Raw genomic sequence first — 14643 nt, 5'->3', positions numbered from 1 at the left:
AATCCATGCATATTTCTTGCAGATTCCTTAATGCCCTTATCACAACATGCCTACTTACCTATTTATTTTTTTAAGTCAGCTTCCTCTCCTTCAAGTCATTAATATAGATGGCAAACAATGGAGCCCGAGGACAGATCTTTGTAGCAATCCATGAGTCATGCATTTCCAATATGACAAAACCTATTAATTACAACTCTCTATGTTCTATGCTTTAATCAGTCCTTAAATCATGGTAATGTATTAGCCAGAGGGTTGAGAGTTCCTATCAGTGTCACCATACACAAAGGCTTCTGGAAATTTAAAAACACAACATCTAACAATCCCCTTTATAAGAGAAAGATACAGAATTAGGCCAGATAGCCCATCAAGTTCTGCTCCGCCACTGGCTAAGATGTTTCTCAACCTCATTCTCTTGCCGGTCCACATAACCTTTGATCCCCTTACCAAGCAAGAACTACCTATCCCAGTCTTAAATATACTCAATGATTTGGCCTCTACAGCCTTCTGTGACAATGCGTTCCACAGCTTCACCACCTTTTCGTTAAAGAAATTCCTCCTCTTCTCAGTTCCAACAGTTGTTCCTTAAGACCATGCCATTTGGTCCCAATATCCTCGTCTCATGGAAAGATCTCCACAATACCCATTCTATCCAAGCCCCTCTGTATTGTGCAGGTTTCAATGACATCCCCCAATGTCCTTTTAAACTCTATTGTGTACAGACCCAAAGTCCTTAACCACTCCTCAGATGGCAAGCCCTTCAACCCTGGGATCATTCTTATAAACCTCCACTGAACCCTCTCCAAAGTCAGCATATCGTTTCTTGGATAAGGGCCCAAAACTCCTCACAGGATTCAAATGTGGGCTGACCAGAGATTTATACAACTTCAGCAGTACATTCCTGCTCTTGCATTCTAGCCCTCTCGAAATGAATGCTAACACTGCATTTACTTTGTAATTGCCACATGAACCTGCGTGCAAATCTTAAAAAATATTGAACTAGAACTTCCAAGTCCCCTGATGCTTCAGATTCTTTCCCTATTTAGAAAATAGTCTCTGCTTTTATTCTTCAACAAAGTGCACAACCTCACTTTTCCACTTTGCATTCCATTTGCCACTTTTTTGTCAACACTGCTAGCCTGTCCAAATCCTTCTGTAGCCTCCACACATCCTCAACACCACCTGTCCCTACACCCATCTTTGTGTCATCCTAAAACACACCAACAATGCCCTCAGATCTTTTGTCCAGATTTTAATGTATCATGACAATAATATGGTCCCAATACTGATCTGTACTAACCCCTCCACTTGTCAACAGCTGCCACCCTGAAAAAGACTACTTAATTCCCAATATCTGCCTTCTGCCAGTCAGTTGATTCCTTATCTTTGCCAGTACCTTGCCCCTAATGCCATGGGCTCTTCTCTTATTTAGCAGCCTTCTGTGTGGCATCTTGTCAAAGACCTTTTGGAAATCCAAATAGATCATGTCCACTGGCTCTCCTTGGCCTAACCTGCTCGCTACCTCCTAAGAGAATGCTAACAGAGTTTTCAGGCGTGATCGCCCCTTGACAAAGCTAGTTTACTCAGCTCTATTTTACTATGCACTTCCAAGTATTCTGTCATCTCATCCTTAACAACAGATCCTAAAATCTTACCAGCAATCAAGGTCAAGCTAACTGGCCCACAATTTCATATCTTTTGCCTCCCTCCCTTGAAGTGTGTCATATTAGCCATATTTCATTCCTCTGGGATCCTCCCAGACTCCAGTGCTTCCTGAAAGATCACCAATGCCTCTACAACCTCCTCAGCTATCTCCTTCAGAACTTTGGTGTAGTCTGCCACTTTCAGATCTTTCAGCTTCCCCAGCACCATCTCCTTAGCAATGACCACTAAACTCATCTCTGCCACCTGACTCTAAGTTCTGCTGTGCTACTAGTGCCTTCCATCACGAAAACTGATGCAAAGTACCTATTCAGTTCCTCCTCCATTTCTTTGTTCCCCATTACTTTGTCCAGAGCCTCTTTTCCAGTGGTCCAAAGTCCATTCTTGCCCCTCGCTTACCTCTTACGTAAAAAAAACTTTTGAAGTTAGATTAGGTTAGATTAGATTCCCTACAGTGTGGAAATAGGCCCTTCAGCCCAATCAGTCCAAACCGACCCTTCGAAGAGTAACCCACCCAGACCCATTTCCCTCTGGCTAATGCACCTAACACTATGGGCAATTTAGCATGGCCAATTCACCTAATCTGCATATCTTTGGAATGTGGGAGAAAACCGGAGCACCCGGAGGAAACCCACGCAGACACAGGAAGAATGTGCACACTCCACACAAACAGACTGGAATCTAAGTTCTGCTGGGACCCTGATGCTGTGAGGCAGCAATTCTAACCACTGAGCCACTGCAAGTTCTTATATTACTAGATAGCTTATCCTCATATTTCATCTTCCCCTCACTTATTACATTTTTGGTTGCCCTCTGCTGGTTTTTAAAGGATTTCCACTAACTTTCATTACACTGCAGGTTTTTGTTTTTGCTCTTATGCTGACATGGACTTCCCTTGTCAGCCATGGTTGCCTCATCCTCTACTTAATAGGTTTCTTCTGCCTTGGGATGAATTTCTGTGTATCCCGATTTACCCCCCCAAAAACCCTACCATTGCTGCCTTATCACCTTTTCTGCTAACAAACTCTGGCCAGCTAATGTCTTTGTATTTACCTTTGCTCAATTGTAATACTGCTACATCTGAATCATCTTCTCCTTCTCTGCAGAATGAATTCTATCACATCTGGTCATTCCCCCTCAGGGTTCCTCATCAGCTCTGATCGTCATATCCTCAAAATGTTAGTAAATTTGTGAAGCTTGATTTTCCTTTCACAAATTTACAGTACCTGCATTTAAATGTATTTAGCTTTTTTTAAAAATGTTCTGCTATTTCTTCCTTAATAATGGACACCAGCATTAGGCTAGCTGACATATCGTTTCCTGATTTCTGACACCCTTTCTTCTTGAAGAGGGGTGCCACGTTAGCACTTTTTCCAAACCTCTGGAACCCCCTAGTGAGGTCTGGCATCTTTTGACCATTGCTTCACTATCTCTGCAGCTACTTACTTGAAAACCCCTGGATGCAAATAGTCAGGTCCTGCCAACTTTCTCCCTTTAGTTTGTCAATACTTTATCCTTTCATGGTACAGTGAGTTATAAGACCTATGCTCTCATTAGCACCTTTCTTACCAGATATCTTTGGAATGTCTACACTATCCATCACCATGAAAACTCTTGCAAAATATTGTTCAAATAATTTGGCATTTCCATGTGACCAGTCATCAATTCCCAAGCCACACAAAATCCCAGAGAAAAAGTGAGCATCTGTACATTTCAGTAAAAAAGGGTGAAATGTTTTTGAAACCAGTAAAAAGCATAACAACTGAATTCAGGAAAGATACCAACACCTATTAAGTGGCTTAAATTCAGAGGTAGGGAAGGGATATATTTTGGATAACAACAAAGTTTGAGAGAAGATTTGTAGCTCGGGTGCTCGTTGCTGTGGTTCTGTTCGCCAAGCTGGAAGTTTTTGTTGCAAACGTTTCGTGTCCTGTCTAGGTGACATCCTCAGTGCTTGGGAGCCTCCTGTGAAGCGCTTCTGTGGTGTTTCCTCCGGCATTTATAGTGGCCTGTCCCTAGAAGCATGGCACTCATCCACAAACTCCATCAACAAACACATAGACCTGGACCCAATATACCGGCTACAGCGGACAGCTGAAACTGACAACCGGAAGCGGCAGGGACAGGCCACTATAAATGCCGGAGGAAACACCAGAGAAGCGCTTCACAGGAGGCTCCCAAGCACTGAGGATGTCACCTAGACAGGGGACGAAACGTTTGGATGACACCATATGATTAAGGAGAATGATAGCAAAAATAGCTTGATTTTACAGTCAACAGCAAAGTGAAAAGGTGCTTTCCACTGTTTTTGAAGAAACCTGCTCACAAAGGTCGAACAATATCAAAAGGCAGGAATTCCTCTTTCTACAGAACAGTTTAAAATCTGGCACCAAGTCAAGGGGATGGCTTAACCTGCTGAAGCTGTGACATCAGCAAACATAATAAAGTTTCACACAGGAAACCAAGTAGTTAAAAGCTTTTACAATCCATTACTTCTAACTTATGTTCTCAGATTGTGGAATAAATTATGACAGTGTTAAGATAGAAGCTAAAAATACTACTTAAAAACATTTACTATTGAGTGTTGATAAATGTGTTTTTTTTAATACCTTGGAGATATTTTTGACTCCTCAAAAATTAGCTTTTCTGTCTAAATACATTAGCTTTTCAAGGCCAATTTGGCAACAGTATAAAATTACTAAGCCATTAAAAACTCAGCTGCACATCATTCAACAGGCTCCAACCCTTTTCTATGCATTTTACAATGCAACTAATGTCAATTGACTGGAAGTTTTTGTCAATGCATGAGTGCAAGAGAATTAAAGGACTTTGTGCTATTGTTTTCATATCCAAACTTTCAAATGCTGCTTTTACTATCATTACCAAAGCAAAATCCAAATCAACTTGTCTGACTTCGCTATCAAACTGGTCCTGTGACATGGCACACAATTTCAGCGGCATGATCCTTAGGTTTGTGCTACCTCAAACACAATTAAGCTGGTGAAATTAAGCTGGTCCTCGACAAATTTGCTGGAGCAAATGCATAAATTTGTGCTGGCTTTTCTTAATTCACAATTTTCAAGATGACTTAATTCTACATTGCTACAATTTCCAGAGTTCTTACAACATTGATGTTAAATAGATTAGCCTCTGAAGCAGGACTTATTCTTGGGCATTTTTTAATTAACCGAAGTTGGAACATTTACAAAAATGTTCCAGTGCCCTAGCATTACTTTTGTATGAGAGGAGGAATGAAAGTGGCTGCGCCAATTTCCACTCCCGATTTCCTCAGTATCTCAGTCACACTATTTGGTTTTGCAACTTGTCAACTTCAAGTTCAGCCAGCCTTTCTAAAGCTTCCTTTTTAACAATTTCAACCCACCAAACGTGGCAACTATACCTTCCTTCATGAGGTCTATGGCAGTACCTACTTCCATGGTCAAGACAGGGATGAAAGTAGTCATTTAGTATCTCAACCCTGCCCTTTGTCTCCTGTATGGGTCAGACATCAGCATCACTCTTCCAATTACCAACATTTTATTACTTACATGCCCATGGAACACTTTGAATTCTGCCGAAAAGAGGGAGAACACGAGCGAGAGCGAGGAAAAGAGCGCAAGAGAGAGAAAAAGAGAAAGAGCGATAGAGCGAGAGACACACTTCACGGCAACCTCAGCTGTTGCGGGAATTGAAACCTCGTTGTTGGTATTCCTCTGCATTTCAAGCCCAGGTAGTCATCAAACCAATTGATATTTAGACTGTTAAGATGTTACCTCAGTGTAAGCAGTCTAGGTTGGAAGTTCCAGACAAGAGGCATTTGGTTACAACTTTAGATTTCATCTGAAGCTGAGAAAGCTCAGCTGGGAAGAGGCGGTCATATTGTCTGAATTGCAGCCACAATGAAACTAAGTCCCATAGATGTGAAATTAAAGAAAATTCCCTCTGATGTGTATTATGAAGGACTATCATTGGGATTAAATTTTATTGTGTTAAGTTATTTGTATGTGTGCTATATATAAATAGTTTGGTTTATTCGGTTGTCTTAATTTGTGCAATAAACTTCTCATTTACTGCTTTATTGTTAAGTTTGAATCTGCAGCATTGCATGCTGTGTTTCAATGAAAGACCACATATTTAAAACCAAAAGAAATCAAACAAGCAAGATTTTAGTCTGGGATCTGGCTTGTCCAATAATAACATCAGCTGGAAGGAAAACCCAAATTTTTAATTGGGTTTTTAACTGCTCTGGCTTGGAAAGGATAAAGTCAGTCATTGGCTAAAGGAGAGAGATAGGAAGATCATGTTTCTAACTATACTTTCTTTTAGCTGCAACAACTGTTTAAATTTCACAAGTGGGGAACAATAAATAGGCACAACAGATTATGTTAAAAATCACAACGCCAGGTTATAGTCGATTATGGTTCATCTTGAGCTTGAATACTCAAACCTTTCCATTGGAAATGTGAGGACCATCTTCCCGATAATCTCATCCCTCAATTATCAGGTGCACAGTAGCAATACAAGTTGCTGTACCAATTATTCCTCTAGATGGCACTCCAATAGAAATTTTAGATATTAAATGCCAAGTTGAAACATTACGATCATATTATTATTTTGATTAAAGGAAACTGGTTAAAAGCTGACGCAGAATTACAATGGAGTGGTACAAATTACAGATTCAGTCATATCAGACATCAGCCATATCTGTACAGGGAAGAAAAGGTGGTTTCTTTTCATTCACTTGTGGGATGTGGAAATCACTGGCTAGCCCCGCAGTTATTGCCTGTTCCTACAGCCCTGAGGTGGTGGAGGAGAGTTCCCATCTTGAACTACTGCAGTCCGTATACTAAGTTGATGCATAAAGACCGTATGGAGGGAATTCAAGAATTTTTACGCAGCAAGAGAAAAAAAGAACAGAGATATATTTCCAAGTCAACATGGTGAGTGACTTGGACAGGAACATGAAGATGGTGGTGTTCCCATCTATCTGCTGCCCTTGTCCTGCTCGATGGAAATGGTATGGGTTTGGGATGATGTTGTCTAAGGATCTTTGGTGAATTTCTGCAGTGTATCTTGTACTGCTGCTGAACATCAGTACTGGAGGGGTAGGTGCCTGTGGGCATGGTGCCAACCAAGTGGGCTGCTTCATTCTGGATAGTGCCAAGCTTCTTGAGTGTTAGACCAGAAGACTAAGAACAGAAATTAGGCCATTCAGCCCATTGAGTCTGCTCTGCCATTCAATCATAGCTGGTAGGTTTCTCAACCCCATTCTCCCACTTTCTCCCTGTAACCCTTAGGTTATTGAGTATCAAGGGGACTATCTATCTCAGTCTTAAAATATACTCAATGGCCTGGCCTCCACAGCCTTCTGTGGCAATGTGTTTTTGGAGTTGCATCCATCCAGGTAAGTGGGAAATATTCCATCACATTCCTGACTTGTTACTTGTAGATGACAGACAAGCTTTAGGGAGTCAGGAGGTGAGTTACCTACCACTGTATTCCTAGCCACTGACCTGCTCCTGTAGTCACTGTTTCTGTGGCAAATTCAGTTGAGTTTCTGGTCAATGGTAAGGTAACCCTAATGTTGTTGATAATTGGGGGGGGGGGGGGGGGTCAGTGATAGTAACACCCTTGAATGTCAAGGAGTAGTGGTCAGATTGTCTCCTCTTAGATATAGTCATTGCCTGGCATTTGTGTCACACAAATATTATTTGGCATTTGTCAGCCCAAGTCTGGATATTGTCCAAATTTGGTTGCATTTGAACATGGACTGCTTCAGTATCTGAAGAACTGCAAATGTTACTGACCACGGTGCAATCAATGAACATCCCCACTTCTGACTTTATGACAGATGGAAAATAATGGATTAAACGGCTAAAGATGGTTGGTTCTAGAGCACTACTTTAAGGAATTCCTGCAGAGATGTCTTGGAGCAGAGGTCACCAACTGCCAACAACCACAGTTGTCTTCCTTTGACTCCAAACACCAGATAGTTTGCTCCCGCCACCCATTGATTCCAGTTTTGCCAGGGCTCCTTGATGCCACACTGTCAAATGCAGCCTTGATGTTATGGGCTGTCACTCTCCCCTCTGAAATTCAGCTCTTTTTTGTCCATATTTGAACCAAGGCTGTAATGAGGTCAGGAGCCAAGTGGCCCTGGCGGAACCCAAACTGGACGTCACTGAGTAGGTTATTGCTGAGCAGGTGCTGCTTGATAGCATTGTTGATGACTCCTTCCATCACTTTAATGATTGAACAGATGCAAGATAACACAGATTTCCTTTTGCTTGTAGTAGCTGCACTTCTTCATTCTTTGTAATATGCAATTGCATATAATAGCCGATATGAGACTTTAGTGTTAGGCCTAAATATAACGGTTTCAACAAACTTTGCTATGAACAGATCCCAAAAATCTGCTTACTTATTTCAAGGATGCATCTCTATAATACAGTACCCCTGCCATCTTTTTGCTGTCCTTTGTTTGTCTCACATGAGAAGAGCAGCACTGCAATGAATCAAAGTAACAATGCAGGCAAGGACAAAACACAACCCAAGCACTGAAGTTCATTTCAAGAAGAATAGAATTGAAAAGTATAAACACGGAGCCAAATTTTATGCTGGAGATGTAGAGGTCAAGTTGGGAAACTTCATGACTTTGCTTAGTCTGCCATATTTTCATTGTAGGGAGGCTAGGCACTATAGAATCAAGCCCACAATACCTAGAGTTAAGAAATAAGTAGCAGATATGGGTGAATAGCAAGTCCAGGCAACTGGAACACTTCCATGGTTTTGTGCGTGGGAAATCATGTCTCAATAACTTGAATGAAATTTCTGAAGTAACAACGTAGACAATTGACAAGGGCAGGGCGGTGGAACTGACCTAAGAACTTCAGTAAGGCATTCAACAAAGTTCTTCATGGTAGACTGGTTAGCAAGGTTAGATCACACGGAATACAGTGAAAATTAGTCATTTGGGTATAGAACTGGCTTGAAGGTAGAAGACAAAGGGTGGTCGTGGAGGGTTGCTTTTCAGAATGGAGGCCCATGACCAGCTGTGTGTCACAAGGATTGGTGTTGGGTCACTGTTTTTCATCATTTACATAAATGATTGGGATGTGAACACAGACGATATGCTAAGTTTGCAAATGACACCAAAATTGGACAGTAAAGAAGGTTCCCCCTCAGAGTACAACAAGGTCTTGATCACATGGGCCACTGGGTTGAGGAGTGGCAGATGGAGTTTAATTCAGGTAAACGTGAGGTGCTGCATTTTGGAAAGGCAAATCAGAACAGGACTTATACATTCAAGTGGTAAGGTCTTAGGGAGTGTTGCTGAACAAGGAGACCTTGAAGTAGTTCCTTGAAAATAGATTTGCAGGTCGATAGGGTAGTGAAGGCGGCGTTTGGTATGCTTATCTTTATTGGTCAGTACATTGAATGTCAGGGTTGGGAAGTCATGTTGCAGCTACACAAGACATTGGTTCGGCCACTATTGGAATACTGTGTGCAGTTCTGCTCTCCCTCCTATAGGAAGGATGTTGTGAAACTTGAAAGGTTTCAAAATAGATTTATGGTACAAGGACGTAGCCAGGGTTGGAGAGTTTGAGCAATAGGGAGAGGCTGAATAGGCTGGGGCTGTTTTCCCTGTATGTCAGAGGCTGAGGGATGACCTTTTAGAGATTTATAAAATCGTGAGGGGCATGGATACGGTAAATAGACAAGGTCTTTGGCCTGGGATGAATGAGTCCAAAACTAGAGGGAATAGGTTTAAGGGGAAAGGTTTACAAGGGACCTAAGGGACAACGGTTTCATGCAGAGGGTGGCTCGTATATGGAATGAATTGCCAGAGGAAGTGGTGAAGCTGGTACAATTACAATACTGACAATATGCGGGCAGCACGGTGGCACAGTGGTTAGCACTGTGCCTCACAGCACCAGAGACCTGGGTTCAATTCCCGCCTCAGGTGACTGACTGTGTGGAGTTCACACATTCTCCCCGTGTCTGCGTGAATTTCCTCCGGTTGCTCCAGTTTCCTCCCACAGTCCAAAGATGTGCAGATTAGGTGAATTGGCCATGCTAAGTTGCCTGTAGTGTTAGGGGCAGGGGTAAATGTAGGGGAATGGGTCTGAGTGGGTTGCGCTTCGGTGGGTCAGTGTGGACTTGTTAGGCCGAAGGGCCTGTTTCCACACTAAGTAATCTAATCTAAAAGGCATCTGGAGGGGTATATGAATAGGAAGGGTTTAAGATAGATATGGACTAAATAGGACTAGATTTATTTTGGATATCAGGTCAGCATGGGCAAGTTGGACTGAAGGGCCTGTTTCCATGCTGTACATCACTCTGACTCTACCAGAGGTGAACAGAATAGATGCATTTTAGGAGAAGATAGAGTAGGACACGAGAAAGAAGGTAATCAAAGGCTGTGAAATTGGGATAATGAATTAGAATAAAAGACTAGGTACTGTATATGCTGGAAATCTGAAATAAACATAGAATGATGGGGAAATTCAGCAGTTCTGGCAGCACCTGTAGAGTGAAAAAAAGAGATTTCTATTTGTTTTAAATAGAGTTGTAGTTAGAAGGCAGCTCATGTCAAGCATAAACAGAGGCACTGGCTAATGTGACCAAATGACTTAGTAGGTGGGATATAGGAAATTGGAAAACCAGGATGGCACAAAGAACACAAATGAGACTCATTTATAGACTAACATAGCTAAAAGCCTTTTTCAATATTACAATGTCTGTGATTCTATGCAACTGTTACAAATAAATTTAATCTGTTTTAAAGACAACTTGGGGTTCTTCTGTCACAGCGATCATGTCCCCATCTCTGGGGCAGAGGATCAAGGTTCAGGTCCCACAGAACATCTGAACAGACTGACTTGAAAAAATAATGAAAAGCAACTTACCAATCCAAACATGACTTGCTGCATTTGCCTGTAGCCCTTGCTCTCGGTCTGCGTGATCAACTAACGTAAATAGGCTATTACTGCCTAAGCTCCTCCTTAGTGGATGCTAACGAGAATTCAATAATGCATACTCTACTGGCTTGTTTCCCTGTTTTGACTGTCACCTATCTCACATTTCAAAACACTCTCCCTTAACAAAGGCATTCATCATTGATTTTGCATACACCATACACCCATGGGCTTCTCCTGTCCACTAGCCCCTTTTATTTCCTCTCAACAGGTCACGCCTCTCCCTACACATTAGCTGCCTTCCACCTGTCCTTCCAGTCTATATTCACCAATCTCACTGCCTTCACCAATCCAAGTTATCCCTCATTCCTGTTACATCTGCCTGACCTGAAAAGTGCTGTTCATCTCAACTCTCCATGGGAGGTGAATAATAATTAACATTAGAGTCACAAGGGCCCAACTGCAATCATACAACAGCTCTAAATTCTGCAGTCCTCAAGTTCTGCCACTAGATAGTGCTGGGATTGACAGTTTATAGAATTATCAGGCAAAATATAGTATTATAAGTCCTGAAGGTAGCTGTGTATCACAACCTGATATTTTGGCTAAGAAATGCTATTTCTCCTTAAAAGAACATATCTTTTAGTTTTAAATAACAATAAAGCATATTATTCACCAAATCTTCACATTGTGGTCAAGGCTGGTAATGAGATACCACTTTCTATAGTTGTCAAGGGATTGGAATTGAACACTTTGGTGACCCAATGGAAATGATTTCAATTATTATACTACATACTGTGATTGCATTCAATTGTGAGATTTAGCACATCACAAATGCAGGTTCAATTTATTTTCAAGTCCATTAACACACACTTGTACAAATACAATTCAATTTTTAAAATAATTTAGTCAAATCGCATTTGGATCACTATGTCTAAACATTTAATGGTTTATTTCCCATCTGAGATAGCAAACAGTTGCAATTCTTCATTTAACTCAAATAAAGAGACAAATTTTGCAATTCATTAGCTTTTTCTACTGCTTAAGTTAATATATTTTGGGTAAGAGTTCCCAAGTACCTAAAATTTAAATATTTATATGAAGAGATTGAACCAATAAACCACATATTATTAAAATAATATTTCTTGGGGTACTAAGGGGATTTTTGGGTAGCTGGAAGCTAGCTTCTACTGATCATTGGCCTGCAGCATTCAACAGCTCATAATTGAGCACTAATTTTGAGATATCACTCAAAAGGCTACTGGATGATTCATGTTCATTGCTTTAAAACTGTCACACTGAAGTGAATTTTGAGAAGATTTGTAGTTCAGATTGAGGTTTTGGATGTAGGTTTGCTCGCTGAACTGGAAGGTTGATTTCCAGATGTTTTGTCACCATTCTGGGAACATCTTTAGTGGGCCTCAGGCAAAGCATTGCTGAAAGTTCCTGCTTTCTATTTATATGTTTGGTTTTCTTTGGGCTGGTGATGTCATTTCCTGTGATGATGTTATTTCCTGTGGTGAAGTCACTCCCTGTTCCTTTTCTCAAGGGGTGGTAGATGGCGTCTAACTCGATGTGTTTGTTGTTAAGAGTTCCGGTTGGAATGCCATGCTTCTAGGAATTCTCGTGTGTTGTTGTTGTTTGGCTTGTCCTAGGATGGATGTGTTGTCCTCGTCAGAGTGGTGTCCTTCCTCATCCGTATGTAAGGATACTAGTGAGAAAGGATCATGTTTGTTGCTAGTAGGTGTTCATGTATCCCGGTGGCTAGTTTTCTACCTATTTGTCACAGTCCTTGCATGGTATTTTGTAAATGACAATAGTTTTGCTTGTTGTCTGTGTAGGGTCTTTCAAGTTCACTAGCTGCTGTTTTAGTGTGGGCTGCCATGATGTCAAGAAGTCTGACTAGTCTGGCAGTCATTTCAGAGATGTCTTGGATGTAAGGAGAGTGACTAGGGTTTCTGGACGTGTTTTGTCTGCTTGCTATTTCAACGAGCCAACACAGTGCAGCACAGAGGAAAATCACCTACACCGTGTATTCAAAAAGAGTGGGTACCCAATGAACACAGCCCGCCGATTTCTCAGCAACAAACCCAAACAAGCAAAAGTCAGTGTTGAAATAGAAGGTAGTGTTGAGTTGGTCACCGGAGATAGAGACAGACAGATCCAGGAAGGGGAGAGAGATATCCGAGATGAGCCAAGTGAACTTAGGTGAAGTTGATAAACTGTTCAACCTTTTCACAGGAGCATGGGGTGGCTCCAATACAGTCATCGATGTAGAGCAGGAAAAGGTGGGGGATGGTGTCGTTGCAACTGCGGAAGATGGACTGTTCCACCTATCCTACAAGGTGGCAGGCATAGCTGGGGCCCATGCGGGTGCTGATGGCTACCCCTTTGGCCTGAAGGAAGTGCCAGGATTCCAAAGAGAAGTGATTGAGGGTGAGGACAGTTCTGCCTCAGGGGCAGGGGCAACAAATCAGAGACAACAACTCTCGTTTGCTCTCACTCTAAGCTTCCAACCTAGCTCCCTGATTTTCTGCCTTAGATCCCCACCTTTCCTCCTACCCATGTCGTTGGTGCCTTTATGGACCATGACTTGGAGCTGCTCCCCCTCCCGAAAACAAGATCAGAGGCCCCAGTGGCACCTGGGAGGCAACAAACCAATTGGGAGTCTCTCTCGTTCCCACAAAACTTCCTATCTGTCCCCCTAACTATAGAGTCTCCAATGACTAAAGCTCTGCTCCTCTTCCCCCTTTTCCCCCAAGCAGCAGGGACAAACTCTGCACCCGAGACATGTGCCCCATTGCTTACCCCAGTAGGCTGTACCCCCCAACAGTATCCAAAACAGTATACTTGTTGTTATGGGGAACCATCGTCCCATTCCCCCCCTCAGTCGAAGCAAAATGCTGAGACAGTATAATTTAACCTCCATCTTTATTACGGGCCCTAGAGGGAGACAGAATGATCGTCCATGTGCACAGGTACATGAGTTCTCTGTCTTCTCTGGAATAGCAGTTTCTTAATGAATTATATAGTAATTTTACAGGGATAATCATCCAGATAAGGCAACATGCATATTGAGCATCAGCAGTAAAGATTAAGCCATCTGCTGTTCCATAATGAATGTTCTTAACCTTAACTGGCTTCACATAATAAATACCCTTCGCCTTGTTAACTAACTTTACATACTGAATGCTTCCAATATTGTTAAATAGTTGAACGTAATGACTGATTTTCCACCTTGTTAATCCATTATCTTTGCCTCTAGCACCCCATTGGTAACTAAGTTCTTATTTCTCATCTTTCACAAAACTCTCATACCTCTTCTTTCACAAAACTCAGAACTTAAGTTAAGTTAACTCTTTCCCTGCCTGCTTATACCCTGTATACATTCTCATTCCTCCTTTTATCATTTCATGATAGCCAATGGCATTACCAGCTTTCATGAAACTCTGACAGCCAGTATTTAAGCAAGTTATTGATGCACAACATGCAGTGATAACAAAAATTACTAGTCCGTTACAGTAAATAGAATTTGAAGAATCCTTTCATGTGGGGAAAAAAATTCAAAAGTTCTTAAATCAACAGTCCTTAATGACCACTCCATTCCCTCCAGAGTGAAAATGAGCCAGTTTTCCAAAGTTTCCTTCAGTAAAGTCCAACCTGAAAACAAAATTCAGCCTGTCCTTGTGCATCACTCCACAGAGAAATCTGAAGTCTTGGATAATGGCAGTTAAATACTTAACAAAACTGACGAGACAGCCATCCTTCCGGAGATGCTTCAGATGGAGGATACCAGTGCATCTGAGCGTGCGGTGCAGCAGCTACAGCTGCAGGCTAGATGAACACATCATTCTTTGCTGCTTCTGCTCCCACTTTGGTGTTAAACGTAACAAAGACAACTGGCTGTTTGATGTTAGCTTGATCAGAGAACCTTCATTTTCCTTAAATGATCAAAAGACAAGGTAAACCTCATGTGGTTTAATGTCCATAGGAAGGCCACTGACAAAAAGCGTACCGAACTCCTCTTCACTATTGTTAGTTTCTTTACTTTTCATGCTCGTGACTG

At 41.7% G+C, this 14643-nt stretch overlaps 1 protein-coding gene and 1 long non-coding RNA gene across 4 annotated transcripts in view; one reads left to right on the top strand and one right to left on the bottom strand.

The window, feature by feature from the left end:
• Positions 1 to 14643, top strand: part of LOC122559322 (uncharacterized) — a 153160-nt gene that overhangs the window by 5786 nt on the left and 132731 nt on the right. Inside the window, exon 3 of the long non-coding RNA XR_006314395.2 lies at positions 5242 to 5389. This is a non-coding gene — a long non-coding RNA (uncharacterized LOC122559322). The remainder of the gene's footprint in view (positions 1 to 5241; positions 5390 to 14643) is intronic.
• Positions 1 to 14643, bottom strand: part of arid2 (AT-rich interaction domain 2) — a 132705-nt gene that overhangs the window by 98700 nt on the left and 19362 nt on the right. The window lies entirely within an intron of this gene.

Source organism: Chiloscyllium plagiosum, unplaced genomic scaffold, assembly GCF_037043375.1.
Source record: "Chiloscyllium plagiosum isolate Xiang-an unplaced genomic scaffold, Cpla_swu_hap1 HiC_scaffold_19, whole genome shotgun sequence".
In the NCBI taxonomy this organism is placed as follows: Eukaryota; Metazoa; Chordata; class Chondrichthyes; order Orectolobiformes; family Hemiscylliidae; genus Chiloscyllium; species Chiloscyllium plagiosum.
The sequence above is the reverse complement of the archived record's forward strand: the minus strand, read 5'-3'. Positions and strand labels throughout refer to the sequence as shown.